Genomic DNA, 15037 nt, shown 5'->3' with positions numbered 1-15037 from the left:
CCCTTCTCAGGCTGGTCTTCCTCCCCCGCCCCTCAGCCCCACCCCCGGGCGAGTGTCTGCCTCCCCTGGGACTCCCCCTCTCAGCCCCCGCCCACCGGGAGGGGAGCCCCCAGACTTTCCCACTAGCCTGGCCCCTCTCTCCCCTTCCCCAGGCTCCGTCCTCCTCCGTCCGTTCATCCCCGTCTCTTCCACCCTCCAGCGCCCACATCGGTGCTTCCTCTCTCGCCTGTACACGCTCGGAATGGCCATCCCGGTACCCATGTGAGGGTGGCTCCCCTCCCCGCCGGGACCCACCCGGCGGCCGCGGCCTCCGCCTCCTTGGCTCCGAGCACACGCCGCCCTGCCCTCTCCCGTCTCCCGTCTCCCGTCCCGAGGTGCAGGCTAACCCGGCGGTTCTGGGCCAAGTCTGGACTCTTCCTCATTCCATTGCCTTCTGCTGCTCTTTCTCCCGATTGCTCCCAAAGGGAAGGGGGTGGTGGGACCCCCCCCCACCCCCCCGCAGTAGATCGGATAGAAATAAGATGCATGTTTGTTCGCCACAACTCCCGGCGTCTTCCTCTGTGGATAGTGCCCTTCGGCCGCGCTCTTGGCTCTTCCGATGCTTTGTTTATGTCGGAGTCACCCCCGGCCTAGGCTGTTCCATTATTATACTCGTCTCCCCGGCTTGAACTCACAGTCGAACCCACTGTTTCTTAAGACTGGAAACTTGAGTCGTCAAAGGCTCGTGCCTTGAACAATTACATCTCCCCTGCCATACCGGGAAAAGTGGATATCTCAGATTGTCCTGTTGTTCTTGAGAGAATTGGTGGCTGGTGGTGAAGACCTCAGGCTCCGGCTACACTGCCAGCGTCTAAACCCCTGCCTTGCCGTCTGCCAGCGCTGGCCTGGGGGGGGGGCCGGACGCTTGATCTCCCGGTGCCTCCCTGTCCTTGCAGCTGTGAAAGGGGGATAGTGATCCACCGCGTAAGAAGGGGCTGGGGGTCGCAGGACTTAATGCAGGTGCAGTGCAACCCTGCTTGGCGCGTGGTAGGCATCCAGGGATGTTCTTTATTTTTACCTCTTGACTTGGTTTCACTATTGATGACTTAATCTTGAGAGAGGAAGGTAGGGATCGAAAGCTGGCTTTTTGCTCTGTTTCGTTTAATATACCCTTTTTGATATAGATCGGATTCATATTTTGTTAGGGTGTAAAGTAAATCCTGCTGGTGTGAAAAATACAGAGTTTTAGCTCCCCAGTTTCAGGTAAGTTTACCAGGCTACAAGCAGGTCAGTCCCAATTTCAGGTACCTGCTTAGAAATTTTAAAATTTAACCTTTGTTTTAAGAGTAAATGAAGTTGAGCTATTTTAGCAGAAATATCATAGCGGAAAACGAGGATTTTATAGATGTGAATTTTAGAACTACAAATTAAATACTCAAAATTGGTGAGATTCTCCACATCCGTCTGTCCTTTATGTTGACTTGCTACTCAAGATGGAGCTTTGGCTTCATTCAGAAGACTGGTGGCTTTTCTCTCCTAACATGTTATGCTCATGCACATGACCAGTCCTTGATGTTTCCCAAATTTTACTCTTTAAAACCCTGACATGTTTGTGCTATTTGCCTACCTCCTGTGTATTATTACTTTAATACATTTTTTGAAACAATTCACTTAAAAATATATCAAATAGGTACTGTTTAGTGTTATAAATAGTAAAAGTTTGAAATCTCAAATTGCTGTCCTAATCACACATAAAATTATGTGCATATTGCAACTGCCAGCATAAAGATGTTTGCCCATGTGTAGCTTAATATCACTTTTGTGTCAAGCGGAATGTACTCCAAACTTTAGGTGACACTGCCTTTGCTTAAGCTGTTTCCTGGCCTAGAATAAAAAACCTTTGCCCTTTCCCCTGCATATCCAAATTCTACCCATCTTTTACCTCTTATTATTTCCACATGGTTCCTGCCAACATTGGTTTGTTTCTTGGCTTTTCTACTTTCTGTATTTTGTATTTTTGGCTTTGAATAATACAAGCAGGTCTCATTCAAGAAAAATGGCTCCTCTGGAATCAGACTTTTAAAGTTTATGGGAACTTTGAAGGGGTGCAGTAAAATTGGCATTTGCATCTACTCTGTGCTAAGCACTATTCCTTTGGTTTTGTAAATATTCATTCTTGCCAAAAATACTTAATGAGCACCTTCTTCATGCCAGGCATTGGGGATACAGCCCTTCCCAACCAGGGTTTCAGTGAATATCAAGCCCTAATGCTTTAAGCAGTGGTTCTCAACCTTTCTAATGCCGCGACCCTTTAATACAGTTCCTCATGTTGTGGTGACCCCCAGTTTCATTGTTACAAATTGAACATAATTAAAGCATAGTGATTAATCACAAAAACAATATGTAAATATATATGTGTTTTCCGATGGTCTTAGGTGACCCCTGTGAAAGGGTCGTTCGACCCCCAAAGGGGTCGCAACTGACACGTTGAGAACCATTGATTTAAGGCATCCAAACTATATAATGAATTAACTCCTTTCCTATGCACCTAAAATGGTACTAGCTATATACCATACTTGAGCGAAAGAACTGAGGAAATAGTTAATTCAGTTTCTGTAGAGTTTAATTCTTACAGAATCTTGGTTGACAAAAGCTTCGTCAGACAATAATACAGGGAATACTGGTAATATTAAAGATAACGATAATCTCTCACATTGCTAAAACACTATGCCAAGCACTGTTTCAAATATTTATATATATTAACTTGTTTAAACATCATAACAATCCTTTGAAGAAGGCTTTATTATGTCTCTGTCTCACAAATGAGGAATTGAGAAACAGAGAGATTACTTAATTTCCACAAAATCATACAGCTAAGTAAGCAGCAGAGCCAGGAAATATGGTTGTAGAACCTCTTACATCTCAGACACTCCAGTTCCATGGTGGTTACTTTAGACAAGGTTGTTCATCTTTCTGCAAAGTCTTTTTTCTTTTTGTTATTTTGCATTTGTTTCTTTTTTATAGATTTCTCTGTATTTTTAGATTGTTTAGGAAGCTAAAAAAAATTTAACGTTTGTAAAGCACCTATACACAGACTTATCCTAAGTCTTATATATGACTAATATTGAAAGCATTTACATTTGGTGGTCCTGCTCACGGTTTTGTTTCCTGACTTGGATTTATTCACTTAGCAAGAGTTTATTGAACAACTGATTTTGTGCCAGTCACTGTGCTAGGCTCTTGTGACACATGCAAATGGAGTGTACCTGTATTCATGGAGGCAAAAGTCTGTTGGCGAATAAAGAAACTAAACAAATAATTACAAAAATTACAATTACAGTTATAACTGCCTCAAAGGAAAATTATTGTAAACAGTGAAAGCCTGCTAATGTATCAAGGAAAGCTTCTCTGAAGAAAGGACTTTTAGACTGAAACCTGAAGAATCAACTGGACTTGCCCAAGCATTGCTGGTGATTTCAGCTCTCTAGAACTGAAGAGTCTGTGGGGGCTGGACCTTAGCATGCGAGGCTGGGTGATGTGAAATGAGACTGGAAGAGGTCACACTGGTCCGTTATTGCTAAGCATTTTGTACTTAATCTTAAAAGAAATGGGAAGCACTGGAGAATGTTAAACAGCTGAGTAAGTTATTTAGATTTTCGTTTTAAAAACACTTGGCTCCTCTGTGGGGGACAGATTGGAGAGAGACAGCTGTAAAAACCAAGACCAGTTAGGCCAGTGCTACTCAAAATTATCTGGTTAAGGACCTGTTTTGTTGTGTTTTGGTTTCTAATACGTACTGGTACTTTAGTAACAATAAAATGAATGTTGTGGCAGTGTCAAATTACTATAAAAATTTCTGAATGCTCCCTCTTAGTTTTTACCTTGTAATAATAGTTCGTGAAACAGTGTTGGGCCACAGACCACTTTGAGTAGAATTGAGTTTGGCTTTATAGCAGTTTAGGCAAGAGATGATGGAATCTTGGTCCAGGATAGTGGTGATAGAGATAAAGTAGCTAAATTTGACAAATATTTGCAAAGTAAAATTGATAGGATTTGATGATGGATTAGATTTGGGGGTCTAGGGAGAGGAGAAGACTGATTTCTGGCTTAGTGGTTCTTGTACCGAACAGGGAATATTGGGAAAATACCAGTTTTTTGTTTGTTAGTTTCTGGGAAGGAGTGGGTATTGATCATAATGCAGTTGGGAATAGTCAATATAGCTTATAATTGATGTTATAGTTGAGGGAAGGGGGGAATGTGATTGCCTAAGGGGAAAGTATTTAGAGAGAAGATAAAGGGAAATAGTCCTCTATGAATCTTCAATATTTAAACATGGGGGAAAGTAAATGGAGCAAAGGAGACTGAGAAGGTGTAGCCAGAGGTGGGGGAAATTTTCCTTGGCATCAGTAAGGCCAAGGCAATAGACTGTTTGAAAAAAGGAGGGAATGGCTAATCAACCATGTTGAATGAAACTGAGAAATCAATTAAGTTGGGAACTAAAAAGTACACATGGTATTTAGCAACATGAACAAAGTTATGTATTTCTTAGTAGTCAGTCCATCTGTAAACTATTTGGTGATGAATTTTGTTTTATTTTTTTATTTTTTTTAAATTAAATCTTTATTGTTCAGATTATTACATTTGTTCCTCTTTTTTCCCCCCATAACTCCCCTCCTCCCAGTTCCCACCCCACCCTCCGCCCTCACTCCCCACCCACTGTCCTCTTCCATAGGTGCACGATTTTTGTCCAGTCTCTTTCCGCATCTCCCACACCCCTCCCCCCCCCCCCTCCAAGAATAGTCAGTCCACTCCCTTTCTATGTCCCTGATTCTATTATGATCACCAGATTATTTATTCACTTGATTCTTAGATTCACTTGTTGATAGATGCATATTTGTTGTTCATAATTTGTATCTTTACCTTTTTCTTCTTCTTCCTCTTCTTAAAGGATACCTTTCAGCATTTCATATAATACTGGTTTGGTGGTGATGAACTCCTTTAGCTTTTTATTATCTGTGAAGCTCTTTATCTGACCTTCAATTCTGAATGATAGCTTTGCTGGTTAAAGTAATCTTGGTTGTAAGTTCTTGGTATTCATCACTTTGAATATTTCTTGCCATTCCCTTCTGGCCTGCAAAGTTTATGTTGAGAAATCAGCTGACAGTTGTATGGGTATTCCCTTGTAGGTAACTGAGTTTCTTTCTCTTGCTGCTTTTAAGATTCTCTCTTTGTCTTTTGCTCTTGGCATTTTAATTATGATGTGTCTTGGTGTGGTCCTCTTTGGATTCCTTTTGTTTGGTCGCTTCCTGGACCTGTAAGTCTATTTCTTTCACCAGGTGGGGGATGTTTTCTGTCATTATTTCTTCAAATAGGTTTTCAATATCTTGGTCTCTCTCATCTTCTGGCACCCCTATAATTCTGATGTTGGTACGCTTGAAGCTGTCCCAGAGGCTCCTTACACTATCTTCGTATTTTCGGATTCTTTTTTCATTTTGCTTTTCCAGTTGGGTGTTTTTTGCTTCTTCACATTTCGAATCTTTGACTTGATTCTTGCGCTCCTCTGGTCTGCTGTTGGGTGTCTGTATAATATTCTTTATTTCAGTCAGTGTATGCTTAATTTCTAGTTGGTTCTTTATCACAAGATCGAGGGTCTCATTAGATTTCTTGAGGATCTCACTACATTTATCAGCGGTCTCACCAGTCTTTTCGAGGGCCTTACTAAGTTTATCGGCAGCTTCTAGACAGTTCTTGAGAGACCTTAAAAGTGTGGTTTTGAGCTCTATATCTTCCATTTCTGACATTTGCGTCCTGTTTGTCTCGGCATTTTTATATCTTTTCTTGGTGCACCCCCTAGTGGTCTTTGTGCGCAGTCTTGTAGTTAAGCCTTGATTGTTGTCAGTAATACCAGGGGTGATTTGACGTCCAGGCTAACTGGCTATGAGAGTCAGCTGTGTCTGCAGTGGGAGAGCTTCTGTGCTGGATCTCTAGGGCGGTGCTAATCTAGCCTTTGCCTGAGGCTGTCCGGCAAATGGCTCTGCACAGGGCTTGGGCGGGGCGGGTCCCCAGGGATCTACACGGCGGGCGGAGCAAGCAGTTATGGCTGCTCTCAGTTCCGTCCCTAGGGGCTCTGCCTCTCAGAGTCCCAGCAACCGCTGCAAACCTGCAAACCTCGGAGAGAAAGCTGCCTTCGAGTTCTGACCGAAGCCAGACAGTCCTGCTTCTCCCGTTTGAGCCTGGGTCCCCAGAGACTCGCCCGGATCTGGAGCTCAGAGTCTGAAACTCCCTCCGGATTGAAAACAACAACCGCGCCCTCTGCCGTCAGCCCGCTAGGCGTGCACTCCACACCTGAGTATTTCACTTCAGCACTGCGCCTCCTCTGAGTCTGGGTATGATATTCTCTTTCCTCCTAGTTGTAGAATTTCCACTCAGCCAGCCTTCCTGTGGTTCTGGATGATGTCCGTTCTGTTCTTTAGTTATATCTCTGAAGTGGTTGTTCGAGGCAGCAATCTCCGGTGTTAACCTATGCCGCCATCTTGGTTTCTCCCTGAATTTTGTTTTAATCTGCTAAAGTAACAGTCCTAAATTTAGAATTCACTGAAATCTATAGCATCATCTGTATCTTCCTTCCTGAGCTCAGACTCATATTTTTATTTATCAACATCTGGATAGTCTTATATGCATCTCAACTCATTCAAGACATATTCAAACAGAATATATATTTTAAGTACTATTTATCAGGCATTGAATACTAGACTTTTAGGAATGTCATTAGACCTCAGAGACGGGAACAATGAACAATTAAATATTGTTATTATAGTGTGATCAGAGTTGTCATAGCAGTTTACTCAGGTTGCCTTGGAAGCACAGCGAAAAGGTGCATTAGGGAAGGTTTTCTAAGAAAAATGACACTTCCGCAAAGTGTTTCCAAAGGACAAATAGAGAGGTGGAGGCAGCAGTGCAGTGGTAGAAGAGTTTAAAGAAATTATATTCTAGGTATTTTGAAAGCATGCAAATGTAAGGAATTGTGGCTATAGCATAGGGATGGTATATTAGTGAGGTTGGCCATGCCATTCAAAAGTTTTTCTCTTGAACTTGTACCTCTTTCCTGTTTTAATTAATATTATCACCACTCGTAGTCACCCAACATGGAGATATCTTTTGAATATCTTCAAAAATTAAAGATTGCCTTTGTTGTGGTATTTGTTATCTAGGGTGGTGTTTTATTTTTGCTGGTTAGCTTTATGTTTCATATATTACACCTATACTTATAAAATTATTGAGTAACCAATAATATTACTTAAATAGTATTTCAGTTATGCTTCAGTGATTTTTTTTTAAATGGGAGAAATCTTATGCATATAACTTTTTCTCCAATTTAGAGAGTTAAATGAGGGCCTTGGCAAGAGTTGACTGCTAAACCTCAGATATATGGCCAGTGATGGTGCTTAGAGGCTTAGTAGTATCATAATAGTCCGTTGATACCTTAAATGCTATTTTAGTTAGTTGTCGCAACATCTCAACATCCTTAGAATTATCTTTTCCACCATAGTAGAAAACAGTTCATCTGTAGGGATTACTTCCTGAAGAAAACTATAATTGGCAAAACCTTAATTGGCAAGATCAAAGTCTCATAAAAATAGTGTGTTAGGGAAAATGATAGTAGAATGGATTTTGAAAACACAGTAAGTAAAGGTGCTAGGAGACATCCGCTTTAAAATAAAAGGGGGTAGGTTATATCAAAACTTCGGATATACCATTTTTGTGTTATTGTAGAAACATCTGCTAAGGCAGTCTTCTTTAAATTTTATACCAAGAAAATTATAACTTTCAAAATTTATTTTTATTAGTTCTTACTGGCTTTAATATTTTTTTTACTCTTGCCTTCTTCCTGGTTTTTAGTTTTTTAATTATAACTAAATTCTTCTGTAAGAACTCTATGCTTTTTGTATATTACTAGTGGCCCAGTGCACAGATTTGTGTACATTGAAAGGAAAATAATTAGAAGAAATCTATAATAATAAAAGGGTAATATGCTAATTAGACTGGACATCATTCTGGATGTCATTTCAGACGTCCTTCCTGACGAAGCCAGGGCCGGCGGGAAGCCAGCCCAGGTCCCAGGTGTCTGCAGGTGGCCTGAGGGAAGCCAGCCTGGCCCTGGGTGCTGGAGGGAAGCTGGTGCCGGCAGCCGGGGGAAGGAAGGCCTACTCTTGCACAAATTTTTGTGTATCGGGCCTCTTATTTTAATACTGCTATTTGCCTGTTCTCTGTAATGGATGCTGGTTGCCATCTGCAGGGCTATCGGTGGGGCAATTGGGCCCCACTTGCACCTGCATTGGCCTGGCGCCACCGGCTCACTGTGGTCCCAATCTCATTGGGGCCTCCATTGCCGCCCGCTGCCAGCACTGTGTCACTGGTGCCCACCATGTTCTGCACTACCCCCTTGTGGTCAGCACACATCATAGCGAGTGGTAGACCTCCAAGGGGATAATTTGCATATTAGGCTCTTATTATATAAGATTATGGTTTTTAAAAACAGGCTCCCTTTTCCAGAGTAATTATTAGCATTATATTCTGAATTGTGTTGTGAAACAGAACTTTACGTAGGTAAAGACAGATTTAAAAATTTGTTTACAAATATAAAATTGCATTACCTTCAAGTATGGTTGGGATAGGTTGTTTATATATCTGAAGCAAAAGTATGTTGGGAATACTATAATTCATCTGTGCAATATGAATGTGCTTAGAAGATACTCCACACAGACATGCACAAACTTCTTTGGAGTTTTCATATTTGCTTTCACCCTTTATTAGATATAGGAGTAAAAATAATTGGAAATAACAATTCAAAATGAAAAAAGAAGGGTTTCACTTGTGTATTAGTTAATGAAAGATTTCAGAGGTTTTAGTCAAACCAACTAGATGGTGCTTTTTAAATATTTGAGATGTCTTAACTAAGAAAAAATTGTTTTCTGTTTGGGTGTGGTTTCTTTTTTTTAAATACATTTTTATTGATTTCAGAGAGGAAGGGAGAAGGGAGAGAGAAACATCAATGATGAGAATCATTGATTGGCTGCCTCCTGCGCGCCCCCTACTGGGGATCGAGTGCACAACCTGGGCATGTGCTCTTGACCAGAATTGAACCTGGGACTCTTTAGTCCGCAGGCCGACACTCTGTCGCTAAGACAAACCAGCTAGATCTGGGTATGGTTTCTGAGATAAATTTAAGTTTTTTCTTGTGTAAAATATACTTGTGTTCCTCCTTTCCTGTATTGTGTTTGCCACTCGAATAATTGATTTTTAAGGTAAAGAGTGCAGTTGTCTCAAGGCATTTTTTTTTTTTATTGTAATTTGGATACAATTTCTGGTGTTTTGCGGTGGGAAATTCCCCTAAAAGTAAATAGTTTTCATCCTATAATACAAAAACAAAATCAAACACAAAATTTAGTATAAATTCATCCTGAAATTATCAAGGCAGATAATACAAAAACCTATCAAATATGCAAATAAATTTAATTTTATTTTTAAAATTTTTTATTGAGAGGAAGGAAGAGGGAGAGAGAAATATCAATGATGAGAGAGAATCATTGATCAGCTGGGGGGATCGAGCCCATAACCCAGGTATGTTCCCTAACTGGGAATCGAACTATGACCTCTTGATTCATAGATCGACACTCAACCACTGAGCAACACTGGCCGGGCTAAATTGGATTTTATTTAGTTAAATTTCTTATTTGTTGGTAACTCTTAGGATCGGTTTGAACCTTTATTAACCAGTTATTTGACATGGCAGTTCAATTATGTCTAGTTTTGCTAGAGAAGCACAGGAGGGATATAGGCACTCACTAAACAGATTTGGTCATTTCTGATTGTATTCCAAGTGTATTTTTGAAAACATTCTTTCATGTAAATATTTTATCAATCGCATTTGAGAACTGGCTTGAATCAAGTGGTATTTTGGGGTATCTTGATCTATGCTTCACTGTTGCTTATTTTTTTTTTTTTTTGGTGTTTTATTTCCATTGTCCTTTCATCTATCTGCCTTGTCCCAAGTCCCAAGTCCTTTATAAAAAATTTTTTTCTTCATCAAATTGTGTAATGAAACCAGTATTTTTTTTCCTATCAGAATATAACCAGGATTATTTAAACATGGACCTGAGTAACAACTTACTCTAGTGTAAAAATTGCTTTAATAGAATTTCCTCATAGGTCATTTTGGTAGGGATGAACTACCCTTTTTTAGGCACTTATACCAGACAGTATCAAGTACCTTAGTTTTATTTTATTTCATTTACTTCTTATTACTAACCCATGAGTTGTAGATAATATAAATTTTCAATGGTACTTGTCACTAGTTACCATATGCTCCATTATTTTATGTACCCCAAAGAGAGAGGGCACTATCAATTACAATTGTAAAATGCCATCAATTTCAGAAATGTTAAAATATGGAACATAAAATGGGTTTCTTAGAATTAATGAAATGTAGCATTAGTGCTACATCGTTTTATGGTTATCACCCAAGGTCATCAAAATAGCTAACCTCCCAACATCAAGTCAGAATAAATTTTGTTCTGCTTTATTTCAGAGCTCTCCAGACAGCATAGCATAGAGGCTAAGCGTGTGTACCCGTCTACCATTTATTTATTTATTTATTTATTTATTTATTTATTTATTTCGTCTACTATTTAAAGCTTTAGTTTTGTTACTTTAGGCAAGTTACTTAGCATTTCTACCTCAATGTACTCATCTGTAAAATGGAAATGACAACAGTGTCTATCTCAAGCTGGTCTAAGACCTGAATGAGTTATATTTACAGTTAGAGTGTTGTTTTCCACATAGTTTAGTGCTTTATCTAAATGTTGGTTAATGAAAAACAGTAATGCTATGTCTGATCTAAGATATATCAGCAGATGATGTGCTTAAAGTGGAGGGGAAAAGGGCCTTATCAAATCATTAATTGATATTTTGTGCACAAAATTAATATTAAAGTATTTCATTTGTCTTTGAAAACTAATGTAAGATTGCAGTCTTGACAATTTTGATATCTACATTGCATTTCTATTTTCATAAAAAATACTTAGGAAGGTTCAGCTGAAACCTGCTTTTCTTTCTTCTCTGTTGTGACATATTTAGTCAGAATATTGATGTGCTGTGATGAATGTCTTAAAAATAACTGCAATATACTTATGATTCCTGTCAACTTCATAAAGAATTCATTCAGAAATATTTTAAAGGGTTTCAATATTAAAGAAACATGTTTTAATTTTAGTTAAAACATGCCACTTCTCCATTGTGAAGTATATGGAAGAAAAGTAATACTGAGGCAGTTTTTGTTTATTTTAATGGTTTTATATGTATACTAGAGGCCCGGTGCACAAAAATTTGTGCACTCGGGGGGAACGGGGGGTCCCTCAGCCTGGCCTGTGCCCTCTCGCAGACTGGGACCCCTTGGGAGATAACGCACTGCTGGCTTAGGCCTGCTCCCGGGTGGCAGAGGGCAGGCCCAATCCCTAGGTGCAGCCCTGGTTGAGCTCAGAGCAGGGCTGATTGGGGGGTTGGGGCACCGCCCCCTGTCACACTGAAGGCAGGGTCGATGGGGAGGTTGCGGCGCCACCCCCTGTCACGCACAGAGCAGGGCCAATCAGGGGGTTGGGGCGCTGCCCTCTATCACCCACAGAGCAGGGCCGATCAGAGGGTTGGAGCGCCGCCACTCTCACACTCAGGGCAGGGCCGATGGGGAGGTTATGGCTCTACCGTGTCACACACAGAGCAGGGCCTGTGTGTGTGTGTGTGTGGGGGGGGGGGGCGCACCCTGTCACACATAGAGCAGGGCCGATCAGGGGGTTGGGGCACTGCACCCTGTCACACACAGAGCCGCAGGGCGATCAGGGGCTTGGGGAGCTCCACCGTATCAGGCACAGAGCAGGGCTGATCAGGAGGTTGGGGCGCCTTCCCCTGTCACGAACAGAGCAGGGTGGATAGGGAGGTTGTGGCCCGCCCCCTGTCACACACAGAGCCGCAGGGCGATCAGGGAGTTTGGGCGCTGCCCCCTGTCACGCTGATCCCGGTGCCGGGAGGCCTCGTGGCTCCGCTGATCCCAGTGCTGGGAGGCCTCGTGGCTCCGCTGATCCCAGTGCTGGGAGGCATAGTACCCTTTTACTATATAGGATAGAGGCCTGGTGCATGGGTGGGTCTGGCTGTTTTGCTCTGAAGGGTGTCCTGGATCAGGGTGGGGGTCCCCACTGGGGTGCCTGGCCAGCCTGGGTCAGGGGATGATGGCTGTTTGCAGCTGGCCACACACCCTTCAGGGTGGAGGTCCCCACTGGGGTGCCTGGCCAATCTGGGTGAGGGGCTGAGGACTGAAGCTCCCAACTGCTCCTTTTTTTTTTTTTTAATTTTATTCTGGGCCAGCTTTAGCTCTGGCTCCAGCTCTGAGGCCTCTGCTGCTGAAAGCAGGTATCTGGTTTGTTTGGGTTGTATAATTGAAACAATGTATAACTCCAGCTCTGAGATCCCGACTTGCTGAAAGCAGGTTTCTGGGGTTTTGTTTAGCTTCTATATTTGTTACTACAATGTTTCAAACTCCAGGCTCAGACCTGGTAAGGCAGGCAGGAAACGTTGGAGTCCTCCGTCACTGAAGCAAGGAAGCCTCATGTTAGCTTCCAGCTGCCTGGCTGCCGGCCGCCATTTTGGCTGGCAGTTAATTTGCATATCGCCCTGATTAGCCAATGGGAAGGGTAGCGGTTGTACGCTAATTACCATGTTTCTCTTTTATTAGATAGGATGATTTTGTTGTTTTATCTTGAGATTTAAAAATCTTGTTATATACCCTGATAACAAAAATAGGTTGTGACCCTTTGAACTTGCTTTTTTTTCTTATTCCCACTTTTGCCTTGTTTTTCTCCTGTTTTGAGCTCACATCGTTCATTTACTCCACAAATAGTTATTGACCCAACTATTAAATGCCAGCCTTTGTGTCTACAGTGATGAATTAGAAATAGAATTGGAAGATTTACTATTTGGGGCTTATTAATCCATCTAATCATTGAGTGCTTAGGCCCAGTGCTGAAATCTTTATATACATATTCTTTAAAACATTTTTTTTTATTAATTGATTTTAGAGAGAGAGAGAGAGTCGTTCCACTCATTTATGTATTCACTGGTTGATTCCTGTATGTGCCCTGATGGATATCGAACCCACAGCCTTGGCATATAGGGACAATGAGCTACTCGGCCAAGGCTACACATTTTTTTTTTTTTATCCTCATAATTACCCTCTTAGGGTAGGTCATTACTTTTCAAATGTCACTACTAAATAAGTGGCAGAAAAGAATAACCTTAACAGATGGAAGGAAAGTGAAGGTCAAATGTGATCAAGGTAGTTAGTGGTGGAGAGAGAGTATTTAGGTGTTAAAATTTTTTCAAATTAGTGTTTTCTCCTAAAGAGGATTTGACTCTTAGATTCTATTACCTTAATATAGCATTCTTTGTTTAATATAAAAATGTTTTAAATTAGCATGAGGGGAGATTAAAAAAAGTGTTCTTTCCTAAATTTAGGATGATGGGAACACGGCATTGGGAGCACGATTTTTATTATGAACTAGAGGCCCAGTGCGTGGATTCGTGCACCGGTGGGGTCTCTCGGCCTGCACCCTCTTGGGGGATGTCAGATAGCTGGTTTCGGCCCGATCCCTGCAGGCCCAATCCACACAGGAGGGAGCCCGAACCCCGGCGGTGAGCATCTTTCCCCGGTGGTCAGTGCGCGTCATAGTAACCTGTCAACCGGTCTTTCGGTCTTTCGGTCATTCGGTTGCTTAGGTTTTTATATATAGACTAGAGGCCCAGTGCATGAAAACTGATGCACTGGAGTGGTAGTCCCTTAGCCCGGCCTGCCTCCTCTCACAGTCCGGGAGCCCTCAGGGGTGGGAGGTGACCCGGTGATCAGGGGAAGGAGATGCCTCATCACACCTCTGCTGCTGCCACTGCCGGCAGCACAAGCCTCGGCCGGCCCTGGTTACTTGAGCCTCAGGCGGCACTGGGTGGCTGGGTAGCTGCCATCCGAGGCTTCCCTGTGCCTCAGGCTGGCTCTGGTTGGCTGGGGGTTGAGGGGTCTGGGGGTCTCTGGAGGCAGGCTGTGGGAACTGGGCGCTGCCATCTTGTGGCTGTGAGTGCCGCCATCTTTGAGGGCGTGGCAGTCAATTAGCATATTCCCTCCTTATTGACTGTGGGTGCTGCCATCTTTGCGACAGATTGAGGGTCAATTAGCGTATTCCCTCTTTATTATGTATAGATATCTGTCTTGGCATAAAGATTGCCTATTTATTTATTAAATATTTGTTTGCTTTTTAATTTTAAGTAAACTTTTATTGAAGTATAACGTACATTCAAAGACATGCACACAGCCCCATACACCATGTACACACTTGTATCTGGTTTCTTACCATAAACATTTATTTTGATGTTATCCATTCATGTAGTGTGTAGTTGTAGCTTATTCATCCTCGTAGTTCTGTAGCATTCTATTTCATTATATGACTGTATATACTATATTTTATCCGTTCTACTGCTAATGAACATCTAGGTTTCCAGTTTGGAGCCACAAATTATAGTGCCCCTATTGAATATTCTTGTACATATCTTTTGGTGCATATGTATGCATTTCTTTAGGACATGTAACTTGTAGTGGAATTGTTGGGCCGTAGGGTGTGTTTATATTTAGTTTTAGTATATATTATCCAGTACTTTCCAAAGTGGTTGTACCAATTTATGTAGTCTCATTAGTAGGGAATGGTGAATTAGAGTTCCATTTGTTCCAACTACTCTGTAACATTGCTTAATATTGTCTCATTAATTTAGCTATCCTGGTGAATGAAAGGGTATTGCATTGTGGATAGGCTAGTTTTATAAAATAAATCTAATTCCTTTCCCCACTCATACCCATCTCATGCATTCACCAAGGGAAAGTAATAGAGACATGTTTATTTTTACAAAACCCATTGGATATTTCTGGTTACCTTGTCACTGTGTAGTTCATTGGCTTTCTGACAAATAGTGC

At 41.7% G+C, this 15037-nt stretch overlaps 1 protein-coding gene across 1 annotated transcript in view; it reads left to right on the top strand.

Annotated features, from left to right (window-relative positions):
* The first annotated feature begins 4313 nt into the window (after positions 1–4313).
* The window catches only part of SPOPL (speckle type BTB/POZ protein like), a 60017-nt gene continuing 49293 nt past the window's right edge, over positions 4314–15037 (top strand). The window contains exon 1 of the mRNA XM_081095928.1: positions 4314–6365. The gene's annotated coding sequence lies outside the window, so the exon portion shown is untranslated. The remainder of the gene's footprint in view (positions 6366–15037) is intronic.

The sequence above is a fragment of the Myotis nattereri genome (genome assembly GCF_964212035.1).
Source record: "Myotis nattereri genome assembly, chromosome: 7".
Lineage (NCBI taxonomy): Eukaryota > Metazoa > Chordata > Mammalia > Chiroptera > Vespertilionidae > Myotis > Myotis nattereri.
This window is presented reverse-complemented; position numbering and strand designations above follow the sequence as displayed.